The 16,880-nt window shown below is 50.5% G+C and overlaps 2 protein-coding genes across 3 annotated transcripts in view; one reads left to right on the top strand and one right to left on the bottom strand.

Moving 5' to 3' along the window:
• slc5a6a (solute carrier family 5 member 6a) overlaps window positions 1–6,993 on the bottom strand; it is a 79,658-nt gene extending 72,665 nt beyond the window's left edge. Inside the window, exon 1 of one of the 2 annotated variants that reach the window (XM_041185965.1) lies at window positions 6,716–6,993. The gene's annotated coding sequence lies outside the window, so the exon portion shown is untranslated. Of the gene's footprint in view, window positions 1–6,490; window positions 6,554–6,715 lie in introns of those variants that run through there. The other variant, XM_041185966.1, reaches the window with a different exon arrangement.
• An 8,903-nt stretch (window positions 6,994–15,896) lies between these two features.
• Window positions 15,897–16,880, top strand: part of LOC121276847 — a 48,327-nt gene continuing 47,343 nt past the window's right edge. The window contains exon 1 of the mRNA XM_041185407.1: window positions 15,897–15,918. The gene's annotated coding sequence lies outside the window, so the exon portion shown is untranslated. The remainder of the gene's footprint in view (window positions 15,919–16,880) is intronic.

Below are 16,880 nucleotides of genomic sequence, written 5' to 3'. Positions count from 1 at the left end.
CAAACCCTCTCTCTGTACAAACCCTCTCTCTGTACAAACCCTCTCTCTGTACAAACCCTCTCTCTGTACAAACCCTCTCTCTGTACAAACCCTCTCTCTGTACAAATCCTCTCTCCCTACAAACCCTCTCTCCCTCTCTCTGTACAAACCCTCTCTCCCTCTCTCTGTACAAACCCTCTCTCCCTCTCTCTGTACAAACCCTCTCTCCCTCTCTCTGTACAAACCCTCTCTCCCTCTCTCTGTACAAACCCTCTCTCCCTCTCTCTGTACAAACCCTCTCTCCCTCTCTCTGTACAAACCCTCTCTCCCTCTCTCTGTACAAACCCTCTCTCCCTCTCTCTGTACAAACCCTCTCTCCCTCTCTCTGTACAAACCCTCTCTCTGTACAAACCCTCTCTCTGTACAAACCCTCTCTCTGTACAAACCCTCTCTCTGTACAAACCCTCTCTCTGTACAAACCCTCTCTCTGTACAAACCCTCTCTCTGTACAAACCCTCTCTCTGTACAAACCCTCTCTCTGTACAAACCCTCTCTCTGTACAAACCCTCTCTCTGTACAAACCCTCTCTCTGTACAAACCCTCTCTCTGTACAAACCCTCTCTCTGTACAAACCCTCTCTCTGTACAAACCCTCTCTCTGTACAAACCCTCTCTCTGTACAAACCCTCTCTCTGTACAAACCCTCTCTCCCTCTCTCTGTACAAACCCTCTCTCTTTCTCTCTGTACAAACCCTCTCTCTCTCTCTCTGTACAAACCCTCTCTCTCTGTACAAACCCTCTCTCTCTCTCTCTGTACAAACCCTCTCTCTCTCTCTCTGTACAAACCCTCTCTCTCTCTCTGTACAAACCCTCTCTCTCTCTCTCTGTACAAACACTCTCTCTCTCTGTACAAACACTCTCTCTCTCTGTACAAACACTCTCTCCCTCTCTGTACAAACACTCTCTCTCTCTGTACAAACACTCTCTCTCTCTCTCTGTACAAACCCTCTCTCTCTCTTTGTACAAACCCTCTCTCTCTCTTTGTACAAACCCTCTCTTTCTCTCTCTGTACAAACCCTCTCTCTCTCTCTGTACAAACCCTCTCTCTCTCTCTGTACAAACCCTCTCTCTCCCTCTGTACAACCCCTCTCTCTCCCTCTGTACAACCCCTCTCTCCCTGTACACTCCACCGTGCTCTTCTCTCTACACCCCACCGCTCTCTCTCTCTACCCCACCGCTCTCTCTCTACATCCCACCGCTCTCTCTCTACATCCCACCGCTCTCTCTCTACATCCCACCGCTCTCTCTCTACACCCCACCATTCTCTCTCTCTCTACACCCCACTGTTCTCTCTCTCTCTCCACCCCACCGTGCTCTCTCTCCACCCCACCGCGCTCTCTCTCCACCCCACCGCGCTCTCTCTCTCCACCCCACCGCGCTCTCTCTCTCCACCCCACCGCGCTCTCTCTCTCTCCACCCCACCGCGCTCTCTCTCTCTCCACCCCACCGCGCTCTCTCTCTCTCCACCCCACCGCGCTCTCTCTCTCTCCACCCCACCGCGCTCTCTCTGCACCCCACCGCTCTCTCTCTACACCCCACCGCTCTCTCTCTACACCCCACCGTCTCTCTCTACACCCCACCGTTCTCTCTCTACACCCCACCGCGCTCTCTCTCTCCACCCCACTGCGCTCTCTCTCTCTCCACCCCACTGCGCTCTGCACCCTACCGCTCTCTCTCACTACACCGCTCGCTCTCTCTCTACACCCCACCGCTCACTCTCTCTCCACCCCACCGCTCACTCTCTCTCCACCCCACCGTTCTCTCTCTCTCTCCACCCCACCGTTCTCTCTCTCTCTCCACCCCACCGTTCTCTACCACCACCCCACCATTCTCTCTCTCTCCACATCCCACCGCTCGCTCTCTCTACACCCCACCGCTCGCTCGCTCTACACCCCACCGCTCGCTCTCTCTACACCCCACCGCTCGCTCTCTCTACACCCCACCGCTCGCTCTCTCTACACCCCACCGCTCGCTCTCTCTACACCCCACCGCTCGCTCTCTCTACACCCCACCGCTCGCTCTCTCTACACCCCACCGCTCGCTCTCTCTACACCCCACCGCTCGCTCTCTCTACACCCCACCGCTCGCTCTCTCTACACCCCACCGCTCGCTCTCTCTACACCCCACCGCTCGCTCTCTCCACACCCCACCGCTCGCTCTCTCCACACCCCACCGCTCGCTCTCTCCACACCCCACCGCTCGCTCTCTCTACACCCCACCGCTCGCTCTCTCTACACCCCACCGCTCGCTCTCTCTACACCCCACCGCTCGCTCTCTCTACACCCCACCGCTCGCTCTCTCTCTACACCCCACCGCTCTCTCTACATCCCACCGCTTTCTCTCTCTCTACACCCCACCGCTCTTTCTCTCTCTGTACACCCCCGCTCGCTCTCTCTGTCCACATATTCTTCCTTTTCAGATAATAATCCAATTCCGTCTTGAAAGCCTCGATTGAATCTAGCTACACTCTCAGGCAGTGCATTCCAGATCCTAACTACTCACTGTGTGAAAAAGTTTCTCTACATGTCTATTTGTTTGCCAATTACTTTGAATCTGTTAACTCTTATTCTTGATTCTTTCATGAGTGTTTCTCCCCATCTACTGTGTCCAGAGCCCTTGTGATTCTGATTTTGAATACGTCTATCAAATCTACTCTCAGCCTTCTCTTCTCCAAGGAAAACATCTTCTCCAACCTATCTACGTAACTGAAGTTCTTCGTCCCTGGAACCATTCTCATGAATCTTTTCTGCATCCTCGCTAATCCTTGGAGATCTTGTGGCACAGTGGGTAGTGCCTCTACCTAAAAACTCCAGCTTTGAGTCCCACCCCAAGACTTGATGGCCAAGGAAAGTGTGTTCATAATGCAGCCAAACAGATTGAGTATGATCCTGTAAATCTTTCCAACGCACCAATGGCAGGCGCTAAGAGCAAGAGAGTTAATTAGCATGGAAAGGGAGGAGGTTCTAAGTGATCTGGTAGGCTTAAAAGTAGATAAATCTCCAGGCCCGGATGAAATGTATCTCAGGCTGTTGAGTGAGGCAAGGGAGGTGTTAGCAGGGGCGCTGGTAATAATTTTCAATACCTTTCTGGCCACAGGAGAGGTGCCATAAGACTGGAGGACAGCCAATGTGGTACCATTATTCAAGAAGGGATGAAGCGATAAACCAGGGAACTACAGGCCAGTCAGTCTAACCTCAGTGGTGAGGAAACTATTGGAAGCAATGCTGAGGGACAGAACTAATCTACGCTTGGAGAGGCAGGGATTAACCAAGGCCAATCAGCATGGTTTTGTTAAGGGGAGGTCATGTCTGACCAATTTTATTGAATTTTTCAAAGAGGTGACCAGGTGTGTAGATGAGGGAAATGTATTTGACGTAGTCTACTTGGACTTCAGCAAGACTTTTGATAAGGTCCCGCATGGGAGACTGATAACGAAGGTAAGAGCCCATGGGATCCAAGGCAATTTGACAAATTGGATCCAGAATTGGCTGAGTGGCAGGAAGCAGAGGGTGATGGTCGAGGGGTATTTTTGTGACTGGATGCCTATGTCCAGTGGGGTTCCACAGGGATCAGTGTTGGATCCCTTGCTATATGTGGCATATATAAACGATTTAGACTTGAATGTAGGAGGGTTGATCAGTAAGTTCGCGGATGACATGAAAATTGGTGGGGTGGTAAATAGTGAGGAGGATAGCCTTAGATTACAGGAGGATATAGACGGGCTGGTCAGATGGGCTGATCAATGGCAAATGGAATTTAATCCGGATAAGTGTGAGGTGATGCAATTGGGCAGGACAAACAAGGCATGAGAATACACGATGAATGGTAAGACTCTGGGAAGTACTGAGGAGCAGAGGGGCCTTGGTGTGCATATCCAGCGGCCCCTTAAGGTAGCGGGACAGGTAGATAAGGTGGTTAAGAAGGCATATGGGATACTTGCATTTATTAGCTGAGGCATAGAATATAAGAGCAGGGAGGTTATGCTGGAACTGTATAAAATGCTGGTTAGACCACAGCTAGAGTTTTGCTTGCAGTTCTGGAATCCGCATTTTAGGAAGGATGTGATTGCACTAGAGAGAGTGCAGAGGAGGTTTACCAGGATGTTGCCTGGGCTGGAAAGTTTTAGTTATGAGGAGAGATTGGATAGACTGGGGTTATTTTCCCTGGAGCAGAGGAGATTGAGGGAGGACATGATTGAGGTGTAGAAAATTATGAGGGGCATAGATAGAGTAGACAGGAAGGAACTTTTCCCCTTGGTGGAGAGATTAATAAACAAGGATCATAGATTTAAGTTAAGAGGCAGGAGTTTAGAGGGGATGTGAGGAAGAATGTTTTCACCTGGAGGGTGATGAGAATCTGTAACTCACTGCCCAAAAGGGTGGTAGAGGCAGAAACCCTCATAACATTTAAGAAGTATTTGGATGTGCACTTGCAATGCCATGGCACACAAGGTTATGGGCCTAGTGCCGGAAAGTGGGATTAGAATAGTTAGGTACTTGTTTGAGCGGCGCAGACTCGATGGGCCAAAGGGCCTTTTTCTGTGCTGTAGACCTCTGTGAATCTACGACCGAGAGTCTGTTCCGTAGAAGACTCACACTGGACTCGAAAGGTTAGATGTTTCTCTGTCCGCAGACGCCAAAAGGGCTGCTGAGTAATTCCAGCATCGGCAGTAATTTTTTTGTGTGCTGTTGTCATAAGAGCAGGGGAGGCTCCTGGCCAGACATGTCCTGAGGTGGAGCAGGGGGAAGGCTCCTGGTCAGACGTGTCCTGAGGTGGATCGGGGGGAGGCTCCTGGCCAGACGTGTCCTGAGGTGGAGCGGGGGGGGAAGCTCCTGGTCAGACGTGTCCTGAGGTGGAGCAGGGGGGAGGGGGGGGGGCTCCTGGTCAGACGTGTCCTGAGGTGGAGCAGGGGGGAGGGGGGGGCTCCTGGTAAGACGTGTCCTGAGGTGGAGCAGGGGGGAGGCTCCTGGACAGACATGTCCTGAAGTGGAGCAGGTGGGGGCTCCTGGTCAGACGTTTCCTGAGGTGGAGCAGGGGGGAGGGGGGAGGGGGGGGGGGGGAGGCTCCTGGTCAGACGTGTCCTGAGGTGGAGCTGGAGCTGGGGGAGGCTCCTGGTCAGACGTGTCCTGAGGTGGAGCAGGGGGGAGGGGGGGGAGGCTCCTGGTCAGACGTGTCCTGAGGTGGAGCTGGAGCTGGGAGAGGCTCCTGGTCAGACGTGTCCTGAGGTTGGGGCTCCTGGTCAGACGTATCCTGAGTTGGAGCAGGTGGGGGCTCCTGGTCAGACCTGTCCTGAGGTGGAGCCAGGGGGGAGGCTCCTGCTCAGATGTGTCCTGAGGTGGAGCAGGTGGGGGCTCCTGGTCAGACCTGTCCTGAGGTGGAGCAGGTGGGGGCTCCTGGTCAGACCTGTCCTGAGGTGGAACAGGTGGGGGCTCCTGGTCAGACCTGTCCTGAGGTGGAGCAGGTGGGGGCTCCTGGTCAGACCTGTCCTGAGGTGGAGCAGGTGGGGGCTCCTGGTCAGACCTGTCCTGAGGTGGAGCAGGTGGGGGCTCCTGGTCAGACCTGTCCTGAGGTGGAGCAGGTGGGGGCTCCTGGTCAGACTTGTCCTGAGGTGGAGCAGGTGGGGGCTCCTGGTCAGACCTGTCCTGAGGTGGAGCCAGGGGGGAGGCTCCTGGTCAGACCTGTCCTGAGGTGGAGCAGGTGGGGGCTCCTGGTCAGACGTGTCCTGAGGTGGAGCCAGGGGGGGGGTGCTCCTGGTCAGACCTGTCCTGAGGTGGAGCAGGTGGGGGCTCCTGGTCAGACCTGTCCTGAGGTGGAGCAGGTGGGGGCTCCTGGTCAGACCTGTCCTGAGGTGGAGCCAGGGGGGAGGCTCCTGGTCAGACCTGTCCTGAGGTGGAGCAGGTGGGGGCTCCTGGTCAGACGTGTCCTGAGGTGGAGCCAGGGGGGGGGTGCTCCTGGTCAGACCTGTCCTGAGGTGGAGCAGGTGGGGGCTCCTGGTCAGACGTGTCCTGAGGTGGAGCCAGGGGGGGGTGCTCCTGGTCAGACCTGTCCTGAGGTGGAGCGGGGGTGGGTGCAGGGTTGTCCCTCAAGCTGGTGACCAGGTGCCAGGAAGCTGTGGAACCAGCATGTGCTCCATCTGCCCCATGCCCCATGCTCTAAAGTCTAAACCCTGAAGTGCGGGCCCACCCCCCCCCCCCCCACACCCCCACCGACCGCTGGCAGGGCTCCAGCTGAGGTCTAACTACCGTCCCACAACCTCCTTCCACCTCTCCCCCTGCTCCTCTTAATAAAGCCCAGGATTCCGTACACTTCCCTTCACTGGCTTCAAACCATTGATGTACATATACATCCCCACACATCACATACACCCTGTCTTTCTCTGGGCGGTCGGATCCTCTAGAGTCAGTGACGCCCCCCCCCCCCCCAATTTTACCACCTTCGATCATTGCTCTTACCCTCCACTCCGTCCCGCTGCCCCGCCGTCAATGACAAACGCGGGTGCCCGGCCAGGGCTCTGCCGCTCCACCAATCACAGAGCAGGACAGGAGGAGGTGGCTGCCCCGCACCAAAATGGCGGCCAAACGTGGACCCAGCTCTTCGCCCCGCCCCCGGTCATGGAGTCACATCCGCCCCCCCCCCCCCCCCCACACAATTTTACCACCTTCGATCATTGGTCTTACCCTCCACTCCGTCCCGCTGCCCCGCCGTCAATGACAAACCCGGGTGCCCGGTCAGGGCTCGGCCGCTCCGCCAGTCACAGAGCAGGACAGGAGGCAGTGGCTGCCCCGCACCAAAATGGCGGCCAAACGTGGACCCAGCTCTTCTCCCCGCCCCCGGTCATGGCGACACATCCGCCCCCCTCCCCCCCCCCGTCCCCGGCAGCCGGCTCGCAGCACCGAGTTCCCGCGCGTTCCGAGCGCCGGAGAAACTTCTTTCGCCGCGCGTTCCTCCCTCCTCCCTCCTCCCTCCTCCCGCCAGGACGGTTGAATGTGCAGTAACAGACTCCGGGTTCACCCCTTATCCCTTGATCCAGAATCCTGCGGGGGGGCGGGGCTGCAGAGAGAGGGGTGGGGCTTCAGTGGGGAGAGGGGGTGGGGCTTCAGTTGGGAGAGGGGGTGGGGCTTCAGTGGGGAGAGGGGGTGGGGCTTCAGTGGGGAGGGGGGTGGGGTGTCAGTGGGGAGAGGGGGTGGGGCTTCAGTGGGGAGAGGGGATGGGGTGTCAGTGGGGAGAGGGGGTGGGGTGTCAGTGGGGAGGGGGGATGGGGTGTCAGTGGGGAGAGGGGGTGGGATGTCAGTGGGGAGGGGGGATGGGGTGTCAGTGGGGAGAGGGGGTGGGGCTTCAGTGGGGAGAGGGGGTGGGGCTTCAGTGGGGAGGGGGGTGGGGTGTCAGTGGGGAGAGGGGGTGGGGCTTCAGTGGGGAGAGGGGGTGGGGTGTCAGTGGGGAGGGGGAATGGGGTGTCAGTGGGGAGAGGGGGTGGGGTGTCAGTGGGGAGAGGGGGTGGGGTGTCAGTGGGGAGGGGGGATGGGGTGTCAGTGGGGAGAGGGGGTGGGGCTTCAGTAGGGAGAAGGGGTGGGGCTCAGTAGGTGAGGGGCAGGGTTCAATGGGGAAAGGGGTCAGTGTTTCAGTGTGGGGAGGTATTTTCAGTTCTCTGCCTGAAGACAGTTCCTTAGTGATTATTCACTGAACAATGACTAAGTGCCATGATTTTTTTTACTATGGGTAGGGTGAGGAGGCAGGTCCCAAGTCTACCTCAGATGGAATGAGACATGTTGTTGAAGCCCATGCTGTTGGCATCAATCTGATCCACGTGAGTCATCTAACCAACTGATCGCACCAGCTCCTCATATATATTAGGATGGATAATATATGTATCTTGTTTCTCCTTGTGTGGCTCAGTGTCAAATTTTGTTTCGTAACCTGTCTGTAAAGAGCCATGATAAATTTTATTACATTAAAAGACCAATATAATTGTGGTGTTGTTAGCTTTGAAAGCCATGCCAAAATCCAAAGAATGAGTGAACAAAATAAATCAATGTTTGAAATAAAGGATATGTTCTAGTCTGCTTCTTTCTAAAATTAATGTCGGTTGTCTTCCTGCCTCTAAGTCAAAAGAGTGTAAAAACACTGGAATCAGTGTCCCAACAAATATTTATTGAGGAACCATGCAAAATCCTTAACCCCTTTACCTCAACTCCATCAAGGAATGGCCTGAGATTTATGACCTGTTCAACTATGTTACACCACTCAGTTTCAATTGAATTGATCATCCCCATAAGACACGTGAACGTTGAGTCAAATCTTCAAGGTTAGCCAACAATTGAACACCAGAAATTGTTTATTAACTTCAAAATAACAGTCAGCGAAGTTACAAACTGAATATATAAATTATCAGCAGACAGGGTCAATTTGACAAGTGAATGACAGATGTTGTAGCAAATATCAATTATTGCTGAAAAAAGAGATATGCTGTTGAAGCTTTTCATCTTGCACTCATCAGGACAGATTCACAAGAATGTCAAATTTCAAAGGGAGCAACAATTCTTCTGCAGGGGAAAAGGGTATTGTTTGGTTGGCAAGTCGACTGATCGGTTGAGGCATTGCCACGGAAAATGCACCAGGGAACTATTGTCCCCGAATAAAAACAAAAATACCTGGAAAAACTCAGCAGGTCTGACAGCATCTGCGGAGAGGGATACAGTTGACGTTTCGAGTCAGTATGACCCTTCATCAGAACTAAGACATATAGAAATGAGATGAAATATAAGCTGGTAGAAGGGGGTGGGACAGGAGAGCTCGATAGGGGGCCAGTGATAGATGGAGCCAAGAAGAGACTGCCAAAGATGTCATAGACAAAAGGACAAAGGGGTGTTGACGGTGGTGATATTATCTAAAGGATGTGCTAATGGAGACATTAAGGGAAGCAGCTAGTGGCAAATGGCCCTAGTGTGGGTGGGGTGGGGGGAAGGGATTGAAATGGGCTAAAATAATTTTTGAAAGTATTTTTGTTTTTGTTCTAGATTTCTAGCATCCACAGTACTTTGCTTTTAACTATTGTCCCTGACTCTTTTTAATTCAAAATGGCAGAATGCCTGAACATGTTTCTTTTACCTGCAGAGGACAGTCCCTGCTTATGAACATATGTAGCTTCTAGCAAGCATAGGTGAGCCACATTGTGAGCCTGATTAATGTTGAATTGGGCGTTAGTGTAATTCTTAGTACACTCAGGATTGTTCAGCAAGTGCTGTCCGATCACATCTCCTGTTAGACATTACGTTCTCAGTTTTGCAAGCACATGCTACTTGGGTACAATACTCTGCTAGTTGTGGACAACAGAAGGAGCATGCTGTTTGATACAACTACCAGTCATTGGGACATACAGCCTACGGACTTGACATCGCACTGGCGATGACTGAAGTTCATATATCACACTCTGTATTAACTGGTTTGCAGATTCTCAACCTATCATTGCGATCAATATCTGTCATATTCCGAATTGGTGAAGTTCGTTCAGAATTGAAGCAATAAACGGCAACTTTCTCAGTGTTCACGTGGAACCTGAAGTTGTGTTTTCGGATATGTCGGACAGCAGACTGATAAGAAATAGAAAGGGCCATCCTTGAGGGACACCAGGGGTGGTAGTGTGACAGAAGCCATTGCTTGTGATCCTCTAGCCAAATCTGGTGGGATGTGGGTGTCGCTGGCAAGACCAGCATTTGTTGTCCATCCCTAATTGTCCTTGAACTGAGTGGCTTGCCACACCATTTCAGAGGGCTGTTAAGAGCCAACCAAATTGCTGTGGGTCTGAAGTCACATGTAGGTCAGACCAAGTAAGGATGGCAGATTTCCTTCCCTAAAGGATATTAGTGAATCAGATGGATTTTTAATGACAATTGATGTTAGTTTCATGGTCACCAATACTGAGACTAGCTTCATATTCCAGATTAATTGAATTTAAATGCCACCAGTTATCGTGGTGGGACTTGAACCCAAGTCGCCAGAGCATTAGCCTGGGCCTCTGGATTACCAGCTCAGTGACATTACCCCTACGCCACCATCTCCCCCCAAGCATCATATGGAGATAGCATGGAACCAGGTGAGGGGCAGTCTCACCCTATCCTAAATCCTAAAACATAATTCTAACCTTAACCACAATGCTAAAAGTAATCTAACCCCAAATGAAAATTACATGGTACAGGATGGTTGGGTTGGTGTGTTAGCTGTGGATCAGTGGTTAGAATTCTAGACTCTGAGTTGCAAGGTTCTGGATTGGAAGAACGTGAAGGCATTGGAGACGGTGCAGAAAAGATTAATGAGAATGGTTCCAGGGATGAGGAACTTCAGTTACGTGGATAGATTGGAGAAGTTGGGACTGTTCTCCTTAGAGAAGAGAAGGTTGAGAGGAGATTTGATAGAGGTGTTCAAAATCATGAGGGGTTTGGACAGAATAGATAGGGGGAAACTGTTCCCATTGGTGGAATTAATAGGGTCTGGAATGGACTGCCTGAGAGTGTGGTGGAGGCAGCTTCAATCATGGCTTTCAGAAGAGAATTGCATAATTACCTGAAGAAGAAAAAATTGCAGGAGTAGGAGGAAAAGGCAGGGCATTGGGATGAGGTGAGATGCTCTTACACAGAGATGGCACAGACATGGAGAGCTGAATGGCCTCCTTCTGTGCTGGGACTATTCTGTGATTCAAGTCCCACTCCAGGGTTTGAGTAAAAATCAAGGCTGTCACTCTGGTGCAGTACTTAAGGAGTGCTGCACTGTCAGAAGTGTCGTCTTTTGGATGAGATGATAAACTAAGGCCCCATCTGCCAGATGTAAAATATCCAATGCCACTGTTCTGAAGAAGAATAGGGGAGTTCTCCCTGGTGTCGTGTCCAATATTTATCCCTCAGTCAACAGGACAAAACCGGATTATCTGGTCATTATCACATGGCAGTTTGTGTGAATAGCCTTCAGTGCTTTTCACATTACAACTGTGAACACACTGGAAAGTACTTTCAAATGTCCGCCGGTCTTGAAAAGTGCTGTATAAAAAAAATGCATATCTTTCTTTCCTTCATCATTGATAAAAGATTGAACAAGTCAATAGTCGCTCAGCTATGCAATTAATTCTCAGAAGTGGCTATTGCTGGAAAGGTCGGAATTCTCAGTACAAGCATATTATATTAAACATTTGCAGATAAAGGTGGTGGCGTAATGGTTAATAACTCAGGGCCTACCTGGGGTGAGTGCTCAATAAAAAGATACCAGCTCCTGGACACTTTCACCCCTGGTGCTGTGTTGAGTAAGTGAGATACTGCAATCTAGTGGCAGAGCAATAATATTACAATAATTCTTATATTTCCTAATTATTATGAACTCTGTCCATCATCGCCTTCTCAGGGTAACCGGGGTTGGACAATAAAATCCTGTGCCGCCCATAGCCCTGGAATGAATGAATAATAAAGAATCAGCGTTCCATCAAAGAAAAAATTGTTCTATGCTCCTTTATAAAATAGATCTTGTCCGCGCTCATGCCCCTGAGTCAGAGGATGTGCGCTATGACTCAAAACTGATGTCCCAGAAAATAATTATGAAGGGGCCAAACAAATCTTTAACCCCATCACAGGTTTAGACTTAGAAAGATCCCCACGGTTAGAGACTGAGGTAGATGAAGCCCATGCTTACATCTGTTCCCATAGCTTGTTTTGTTCCTGGAGAAGGTCATTAACCCGAAGCTCTATATTGCTTGAGGGACAGCAATCCACTTCAAACATAGCTGACTAGGAGACTCTCCCACTCTTACCACCTATCTTCAGTATCTTGAAAGGATTTGCAAGTTGATACTCAGGCTGTTTGGCCACATTATGAACACACCTTCCTCGGCCATTAAGCCCTGAAGCAGGATTTGAACCCAAAGTTTCTGAGTCAGAGGAGGGACACTACTCACAGCACCACAAGACATCCTTCTGGGATTTGCCGCCTGGTCTATACTGAGGGGTGAATGGTTTGACTTGTGTTACATCACACAGTTCTGGTTGAATGGGCCAGCCCCACAAGTTCCTGAATGAAAGAGTTAACCCTTTTCTTATGCCTTCAAAGTCAGCCAGCAAGTTTTCATAGAACCATGGAATGGTTACAGCACAGCAGAAGGCCATTTAGCCTAATGTGTCCATGCTGGACCTCTGAAGGGGCAATTCACCCAGTGCCAACACCTTGCCTTTTTCCTGTAACTCTTTCGAGTACAAACCCGTTTCCATCTGTTTCAGATGAGGTTATATTGTTTCATAGTTTGCCATTGTGAGATTTGAACTCTTGATAATCTTTTAAATGAAAACCAAATCAACAAAATTGGGAAAAATCAGGCACAGCCCCTAATTCAGGTCAGCTGTAAAACCAAGAACAAAGTTTTAAAGGAAACTTACAAACTTTAAATCAAAATGTGATTAAAGGGGTCAACAAAACATCCCAGTCCCCGCGGTGCCCACCGAGCACGGAAGGCCTCGAGAGTGCCAGCAGACACCGCGTGCTCCTTCTCCAGGGACATCCGGCAGCGAACGTAGCCGCGGAAGAGGGACAAACAATCGGGCGGGACTCCCCCGTCGATCGCCCGCTGCCTGGACCTGTTAATGGCCAACTTGGCCAGGCCCAGGAGCAGGTTCACGAGGAGGTCCTCCTCCTTCCCGACCCCCTTCCGCACCGGGTGCCCATAGATCAGGAGCGTGGGGCTGAAGTGCAAACAAAACATCAATAAAAGGTTTTTCAAATAACTAAAAAGGGAGTGCAGCCTACAACACCCTATGTATACATGGTCCACGGACTCCACAAGACCGCAAAAAGGGCACGTGTCCTGAGAGTCCGCGAACCAATGCATCCTCTTATTATAAGGGACTGCTGCATGCAACACCCTCCAACCCAGGTCTCCGATAGAAAGGGGGAGGACACCTCCGTAGAGGGCCTCCCATCGGGGGCCTCCGCCGCCGGACGGCAACAAGGCACGCCAGGGCGTGTCCGGTCGACGGACAAGGGCGAGAAAATGGAAGGTGTGCAGCAGCAGTCCGTACAAAAAACTCCTCTTTGCTGTGCCAAAAGGCACAGAGGGCATGTCCCCGAGGCGGCTCATATTGCGGGGCACCAGCACCCGAGGGAGGGTTCGGGGCTTGGGGCCAATGTGGAATTCCGTCCGAACAGGGGAACGCTCAGACGGAAGACCACCTGCACACCTGGGCCGCCTCAAGACCCAAAATAACGTCGGGTCCGAGCACGACCGTTCTCAGGTCTTGGATGGCATCGGCTGCGACCTGGACACTCACAGACGCGCGTCGCGCCAACTCCTGCGGGAGCATCCAGCCCAGTCCTCCGCCACCCAGCACGTCCCCGATTCTGGTCACCCCTGCGGCCACAGCCCTCCTCTCCGCCAACCACTGAAAAGGACGGAGGGGCGGATTCCTGAGCAGCGGCTCTCTGACGATAGCCGCTACTCCTGACGGGGGAGAGCTGCGTCGCGAGGCGACCACTTTCCAGACTTTGATCAGGTCCTGGTAAAAGACGGGCAACGCCTGCAAGGAGCCACCGAGGCCCAGCTGTTCTATAAACAGGAGCTGCACGTCATAATTCAGGCCGTGCACCTGACGGAAGAAATACGTCATCAGGGCACACCATCTAGGAGGAGGCTCGACGTAGAGGTATCGCTGCAGGGTCTGAAGGCGGAAAGTCGCCACCTGTGTGCGTAGGCACACTAGCGCCTGACCACCCTCCCTAAGCGGGAGACTCAGAACCTCGGCAGCGACCCAGTGCAATCTTTTGTCCCAGAAGAAGTCGACTAACAATCTCTGGATTCTTGTGACAAAGTCCGGGGGAGGGGTCAAAGTGACCAGCCGATACCACAACATGGCGGCGATAAATTCAAATTCCACAATCTGCCATGGTGGGATTCAAACCCATGTCTCCAGAGCATTATCCTGGGTCTCTGGATTACTAGTCCAATGACAATACCACTATGCCATCACCATACTAAGATGTAACTCTTTCGAGTACAAACCCGTTTCCATCTGTTTCAGATGAAGTTACATTGTTTCATAGTTTGCCATTGTGAGATTTGAACTTTTGATACTCTTTTGAGTAAACCTGTTTCCATCTGTTTCAGATGAAGTTACATTGTTTCATAGTTTGCCATTGTGAGATTTGAACTTTTGATCTTAGGGTTATAAACCCAGTACCATAACCACTTGGCTATTTAGGCCAAGCGCCTTTTTCCTGTAGCCCTGCAAATGTTCCCTTTCCAGATAATGGCCTGCACTAACTAATGCTAATTAACTTTAAAGTCACCGTCAGCTATACCTGTAAACTAAGTAAACAAGTCCTTAGGTGGGGTTAATTGAACAAATGAATGATTGAGATGGTAGAGGCAGTTGAGGTATACCACTGTATCTCTGTAACTATGCTGCGCTTGAGAAAGTGATGGAGGGGCTTTCTTCGTAATAGAATTAGAGAATGATACAGCACAGGCGGAGGCCATTCAGCCCATTGTTCCCATGCTAGCTCCTTGAAAGACCTATCCAATTAGTCCCACTCCTCCTGCTCTTTCCCCATAGCCCAGCAACTTTTTCCCGTTCAAGTATTTACCCAATTCCCTTTTGAATGTTATTCTTGGATCTACCTCCACCATCCTTTCAGACAGCGCATTCCAAATCACAGCAATTCACTTCATAAAAAATATTCTCCACATCTCCCCGTCGGATTAGGTTGGATACCTGTTTTTCAGCTAGCACAGACACAGGGGGCCAAATGGCCTCCTTCTGTTCTGTAAATTTAGATGATGCGATGATTTTCTGAATCTTTTACCAATTGCTTTAAATCTGTGTCCTTTGGTTGCTGACCCTTCTGCCACTGGAAACAAGTTAATTCACTCCATCAAAACCTTTCATAGTTCTGAACACCTCTACCAAATCTCTACTTAATTGGCTCTGCTCCAAGGAGAACAATCCCAGCTTTTCTCACCTCTGAACTGAAATCTTGCATCAATGGAATGCTACCCACTTGCCTGGGATGAGTGCAATTCCAGCGCTTAAGAAGCTTGACACCGTCCAGGACAAAGCAGCCCGCTTGACTGGCACCACATCCACAAACATTCACTCCCTCCACCACCGACGCACAGTAGCAGCAGTGTGTACCACCTACAAGATGCACTGTAGGAATTCACCAAGGCTCCTTTGACAGCACCTTCCAAACCCACAACCAGTACCACCTAGAAGGACAAGGGCAACAGATAGATGGAAACACCACCACCTGGAAGTTCCCCTCCAAGTCACTCACCATCCTGACTTGGAAATATATCGCTGATCCTTCACTGTCGCTGGGTCAAAATCCTGGAACTCCCTCCCTAACAGCACTGTGGGTGTACCTACACCACATAGACTGCAGCGATTCAAGAAGGCAGCTCACCACCATCTTCTCAAGGGCAATTAAGATGGGCAATAAATGCTGGCCCAGCCAGCGACATCCACATCCTATGAATGATTTTTTTAAAAATCAGGTAAATGTACTTAGAGTCTTTCCAAGCTTGAAGCAAAGTATATTCACACACAGTGATACGTTCTCTGCAAACTAAAGGAATATGTTCAAGTTTTGTGCCTTTTTTAGATTACCCAGGAGCTTAAGGAGCCTATAGTTCCCCAATGCTTTCTCCACAGCAACACCTCAGCCAATCAGAGTCAACTTGCCTTCCAATCAGCACCCATTTCTCCTGTAGTATAATTTATTATGCTGGCTTGAAATTTGGCATTCTTGCATTTGCCCTGATGAGTGCAAGATGAGAAACTCCAGCAACATGTCTCTCTTTTCTGCAATATTAAAGCTCTGTTCCAGTGAGTGACTGATGGCGACAATCATTGAAAAGGTGATCTTGTCATTTATCACATTACTGTTTGTGGGAGCTTGCTGTGTACAAATTGCAGGTCCCATTCCCTACATTACAATAGTGACTGTACTTCAAAAGTGCTTAAGTTGTTGTAAGTGCTTTGAGATTGTGAAGTTGTGAAAGGGTCTATATGGCTACAACTCCTTCTATTTCTTTCTTTCAATTATTACCATGAAGCTTCTAGGGACAGGAGGGAGCTGTTCGGCCCTTTGAGTGTGTTTTGCTGCCATTCAGTGAGATCATGGCTGATTTCATATACCCTCCTTTGCCCCATATCCATTAATACCCCTTGGTTAACAAAAATCTATCAATCTCGGATTTGAATTTAACACCAATTGCTGTTTGTGGAAGAGAGTTCTCAACTTCTACCGCTGTTCGTGTCTGGATGTGTTTCCCAATTTCACTCCAGAAAACTCTGGCTCTAATTTTTAGACCACGCCTCCTGGAGGGGGTTGGGGGGTGGGGGGCGGGGTGTGGGAACAGTGGCGTAGTGGTTTTGCCACTGGACTGGGAATCTAGAGACCCAGGGTAATGCTTTGGTGGATCTGGGTTTGAATCCCACCACAGCAGATGGTGAAATTTGAATCCAACACAAAAAAAAATCTGAGATTAAAAGTCTGATCGATGATGACCACAAGATCATTGTCAATTGTTGTAAAAACCCATCTGGTTCCTGAATGCCCTTCAGGAAAGGGAATCTGCTGGTCTGGCCTATATGTGACTCCAGACCCACAGCAATGCAATTGACTCTTAAAATGCCCTCTGAACAAGGGCAGTTAGGGATGGGCAATAAATGCTGGCCCAGCCAGATGCCCACATCCCATAAACGAATAATAAAAACTCCTAGACTCCAACCAGTAGAAATAATTTCTCTCTCCTGTACTAGCTATTTCCCTTAATACTTTGGAAATTTTAATTAAACAGTTCTTATCCTTTTCAGC

Source organism: Carcharodon carcharias, chromosome 4 (genome assembly GCF_017639515.1).
Source record: "Carcharodon carcharias isolate sCarCar2 chromosome 4, sCarCar2.pri, whole genome shotgun sequence".
Taxonomy (NCBI): Eukaryota; Metazoa; Chordata; class Chondrichthyes; order Lamniformes; family Lamnidae; genus Carcharodon; species Carcharodon carcharias.
The sequence above is the reverse complement of the archived record's forward strand: the minus strand, read 5'-3'. Positions and strand labels throughout refer to the sequence as shown.